The sequence below is a fragment of the Lolium perenne genome, chromosome 4 (assembly GCF_019359855.2).
Source record: "Lolium perenne isolate Kyuss_39 chromosome 4, Kyuss_2.0, whole genome shotgun sequence".
Taxonomy (NCBI): Eukaryota; Viridiplantae; Streptophyta; class Magnoliopsida; order Poales; family Poaceae; genus Lolium; species Lolium perenne.
This window is the reverse complement of record NC_067247.2, coordinates 307,815,711-307,820,910: the sequence shown is the minus strand read 5'-3', so window position 1 is coordinate 307,820,910 and position 5,200 is coordinate 307,815,711. Positions and strand designations below refer to the sequence as shown.

General features: G+C 36.8%; 2 long non-coding RNA genes across 2 annotated transcripts; both read right to left on the bottom strand.

The window, feature by feature from the left end:
* Positions 1 to 1,498: 1,498 nt before the first annotated feature.
* Positions 1,499 to 2,395, bottom strand: LOC127296052 (uncharacterized). The gene is made up of 2 exons (XR_007848233.2): positions 2,053 to 2,395; positions 1,499 to 1,946 (listed from the first exon to the last, which is right to left on the bottom strand). It is a non-coding gene; the product is annotated as an uncharacterized lncRNA (long non-coding RNA).
* A 3-nt stretch (positions 2,396 to 2,398) lies between these two features.
* LOC139830683 (uncharacterized) lies at positions 2,399 to 4,359 on the bottom strand. The gene is made up of 3 exons (XR_011743786.1): positions 3,340 to 4,359; positions 3,135 to 3,197; positions 2,399 to 2,693 (listed from the first exon to the last, which is right to left on the bottom strand). It is a non-coding gene; the product is annotated as an uncharacterized lncRNA (long non-coding RNA).
* Positions 4,360 to 5,200: the final 841 nt, after the last annotated feature.

Sequence of the window (5,200 nt, the reverse complement as noted above, 5' to 3'; positions counted from 1 at the left end):
GTCAATAGGTTAGTTCCAGAAAATGCATAAATATGATATAAAGTATGCATAAAACATGTAGATATCATCAATAATGTGGCATGGAACATAAGAAATTATCGATACGTCAGAGACGTATCAGGATGCCCAAGGCATCCCCTTCTTCATCGACAACATTATCAGGTTCCTCCCCTGAAACTATATTTTTATTCCATCACATCTTATGTGCTTTGCTTGGAGCGTCGGTTTGTTTTTGTTTTTGTTTTGTTGAATAAAATGGATCCTAGCATTCATTGTGTGGGAGAGAGACACGCTCCGCTGTTGCATATGGACAAATATGTCCTTAGGCTTTACTCATAGTATTCATGGCGAAGTTTCTTCTTCGTTAAATTGTTATATGGTTGGAATTGGAAAATGATACATGTAGTAATTTGCTATAATGTCTTGGATAATGTGATACTTGGCAATTGTTGTGCTCATGTTTAAGCTCTTGCATCATATGCTTTGCACCTATTAATGAAGAAATACATAGAGCATGCTCAAATTTGGTTTGCATATTTGGTCTCTCTAAGGTCTAGATAATTTCTAGTATTGAGTTTGAACAACAAGGAAGACGGTGTAGAGTCTTATAATGTTTACAATATGTCTTTTATGTGAGTTTTGCTGCACCGCTTCATCCTTGTGTTTGTTTCAAATAGCCTTGCTAGCCTAAACCATGTATCGAGAGGGAATACTTCTCATGCATCCAAAATACTTGAGCCAACCACTATGCCATTTGTGTCCACCATACCTACCTACTACATGGTATTTCTCCGCCATTCCAAAGTAAATTGCTTGAGTGCTACCTTTAAAATTTCTATCCTCTACCTTTACAATATATAGCTCATGGGACAAATAGCCTAAAAAACTATTGTGGTATTGAATATGTACTTATGCACTTTATCTCTTATTAAGTTGCTTGTTGTGCGATAACCATGTTCCTGGGGACGCCATGAACTACTCTTTGTTGAATATCATGTGAGTTGCTATGCATGTTCGTCTTGTCTGAAGTAAGGGAGATTTACCACCAAAATGGTTAGAGCATTGCATAATGTTAGAGAAGAACATTGGGCCGCTAACTAAAGCCATGATCCATTTTGGAAGTTTCAGTTTTGGACAAATATCCTCAATCTCATATGAGAAAATTAATTGTTGCTACATGCTTATGCATAAAAGAGGAGTCCATTATCTGTTGTCTATGTTGTTCCGGTATGGATGTCTAAGTTGAGAATAATCAATAGCGAGAAATCCGATGCGAGCTTTCTCCTTAGACCTTTGTACATGCGGCATAGAGGTACCCCTTTGTGACACTTGGTTAAAACATGTGCATTGCGATGATAATCCAGGTAATCCGAGCTAATTAGGACAAGGTGCGGGCACTATTAGTATACTACTAGATTTAGATGTGCGCCTTGGCGCACGACCCCGTGGAGCTCATGACAATGTTTATTTCCAAATAACGGTGATAAAATAGTGAGGCTTGTAAGTTTCATGATGCACACAGAACAATTACTATTCCAACTTATCAGTTAGTACATAAAAGAATTTACAGCTCTTGTGAGTTTTCAGGACCTACACATATCATATATAGCCTACCAATTAGATAGCACTAAGCTAGAAAACTAAGCCACAACAATGAACCGATGGTCCATAAGAATGAGAAAATTCTGGAAAGACCGAGGAAAAGGTAAATACCATTTGTATTTCTTACACTCAAACCCATAATAATATGATGTTAGAAAAAAGGCTCTATAACAAAATCATATGCAAATCTGAAGGGAACAGGTCCGATCACATTAAGCCACAACTGCTAAGGTCTGCCATCGAATCTCCCATGTCTCCCTTTCACACCAATATCAGGGTCCATCTCATTCGGAATGTTCACCTCGAGGTCGAAACGGTTGCTTGATCCCTCACTATTTATAGAACTGCAAACAAACAAGACATGGCTCCTCAACACTTTCACATTTCCAGAAGCAGTACCATTTTATTCTAAGGGTAAAACCGACTTCACAAAATGGCAGTAGTACAAACCTTGGTTAAAATCAAGATGGTTCTTGGACTCGGTAGCGGAGCTTGCCAGGAAAACCTGGGCAGGCCATTAGGCTTAAGGAGAGTAATATGGGTTGTTATTGGGCTAAATTTACCAATATGTATGAAGAAAATCTCCAAAGTTGGGCGGGCCATAGCCCAGTTTTGTTTCAACTAAGCTCCACCACTGCTTGGACTGGATGTAGAAATCAAAATTTGTAACAGTTCACCTGGCTCACATGACCAAAGGGCAAGAGAAAAAAGGTATACTGCCAAAACAAACCATGCATGTCTCATTTATTTATTGATAGTTTGAGTACAGCAAGAGATACCTATTGGTAGCTAATATCTCAAACAGAGCAATGTATGTAGTCCCCATATCATGGAAAAAAAGTGATGAGCAGATTCGAAAAAATCCTTAAAAAATTGTGTTATCGCGATTAGAAAAGGAGGAAATATGTTGATTTTGTGTTTGTTGGCTTAAGTGTACAGGAAACCAACAATTGGTTATCCACCATAAAACATCGTTATTGAAAATACTTAGCAAATAGTGTTGGAAGTGTTATTTGAGATATGAGCCTCAAACTCCCCATACCTGACGAACGAACAAAGGAATGTAGCGACGTCATGCAGCAGCAACGCCCCTGAAAAGAACGAAATCTTGTAACACAGATATATATGAGGCCATGGCAAATAAACTATCCATAAACATATGAAGTGATCTTAAGTTGCAAGCCAGAGGTCTAGAAACTGAAGAATACCAATCGATTCAGAGCTACTGAAATGGGGCAGAGTTTTTGACAAGCATACTACATAATCAGATTCAGGTCATAACTGAAACCATAGCACCATCAAAATCAATATTAGATAGTAAAAAATAATAATTGTAAGTTAATTTTAGTATGATAAATCTAAACAAGCATATTATGCCATGGGGAAACCAGTAGCACAAGAATTTATAGAATTATGAAAAAAAGAATCATGAATATGAGACTACTGGCAGATACTTTATATATTAGGCAATAAAGGAAATTATGACATTACTAACTCATCAGAACAATATAAAAGGTGCTTGAATGCCTCACCTCATATTGATCAAGCAGAGGGATGTGGAGCACACCTCGGAGAAAAGAAAACCAGCAATGAACCTGCAAAAAAGCACGCCTTAAAAATCTTAACTTGATAATTATTATGCATCAAAAGGTCTAGATAAGCATCTTTCACTCGATGATATTGATCAGCTAAAACACAAGATAAGCAATTATTCCAGAACATGTTTTAAACTCATACCGTTTTGGGAGCTTCCACCGCTTTGCTCAATGAACTGGCTGAGGTACATGTACATCACACCATCGCATGAGCATCCTAAGCAAAAAAAATGTGAGTGCAAGGAGGTCACCATTTAAGCGAAATAGGTAAAATCAACCTTCACAATGATTGGAATGGATGTTTTCGGGAGCTTCCCACCACTTTGCTCAACGAACTGTCCGACATTGTCATGAATCATCATCTAAAACATTAGTAAGTATTTAACATTATTGCTTACAACAAACAAATCTGCTATCAAGGGATATATTCTAGTCTATGGTATCAAATGTAGATTATGAGAAGTGGTTTCGAAATCGTATAAACAAAGATACTAATATATTATTGCAGATGCACTTTTGGTCAAACTAAGAAGAGCTTTCTAATTTTCAAGTGGTGTTGAAAAATAAAACTCAAGCTTGGAAAGCTCCATCATGTATGTAAGAGGGTATGACATATATACTACAGGATTAATTGCTTATTGTCCAAGAAAATTTCATTTTTGATGAGAAGTTTTCACTAAATTTCTCAATATTGCAGGTGGTTTTCAGATACCTTTTCCTTTATCATTGCAGGTGCTTAATGCAAGAGTTTAATTGCTCAATGTTCTGAATTTGTGTAATGGTTCTAAATATTACTTTTTCACTAAATTCTATATGATTAGTACACGAATCTTATTTCAAACAGAAAAGGTGGGAGGCAAATAAAATACTCGTACCAATTGTCAAATATACATGATTTCTAGCCAGGATGAAGCACCATAAACTCAAGCCATGGGAAAGATAGAGAATATCTAGGGTCATCTATGAGTGCACTGTGGTATAAAACTTGTGCATTAGTGCTAACTGCCACCGCAGGCCCATGATATCAAATGTCGCAGAATTATTTGTCCTAAATACACTTCGCTTAACTGCAAGAGCTCCTCACAAATTCGTACTGAGAATTGGAAAAACAGAACGAAACAGGTCACAATAGGAGGAGTGCTGCTGCAAGAGTAGTTTGTACTGCATCGTGCAAGGGCCAGTAGACTCTACACTTCAATCCCAGGTGGAGTACATAAACTGAGCACGTAGGACATCCTATGAAAGCAGTCAAGCACTGAGTAGAAATTGCAGAAGCACTCCAAGGATAAACCGAAATATAAACCAGGCAAAAATTATTGATTAAATCATCATGCTTTGCACGGAGATAATAAATGACAGTATGTGCATGTGAAATAAAAGAAAGATATTAAGCAATCACCTGAGCAAGAATATTATTCATATATTCTCTCCTTAACCCAACATAGGCTTAAGTTTAAGAACTCGGATATGCAAGAAAGGATCTGAATACCAGCAACACCATAATCTGTAGCATAAGAATTGCTCAAGACATCTGTTAGTATTCAAACCAAACCTCATTTACAGTTCTGCAATTGACATATCTCGTATAAGTTAATTGGAAAAATTAGTATCTCAGATAATGTATGTTTTATGACCTATAAACTATTCTACTTCCTCTGATTCATATTACTTGATGCTAATATAGATGTATCTAGACACATTTTAGTTGTAGATACATCCATTTTAGCATCAAGTAATATGGATCGGAGGGAGTAGTTAAATTCTAGAAACCAAAGAGACGATTTAATTTAGTAGTGATCTTGAGGGGATACACATGATTTTATCAGAAAAAGGATGATTTTGGCAAACAGTGACGATTCTAGCAAAACAACGATTATTCTGGCAAAAACAACAATGGTTTTGGCAATATGAATACCAAGTTGCAAATTCCTAGGGCCGCCACTGGAGCTCAGTACATATATTTAAGTTGAATACTGCACCATAGGACTCATGTTTAATTTAGT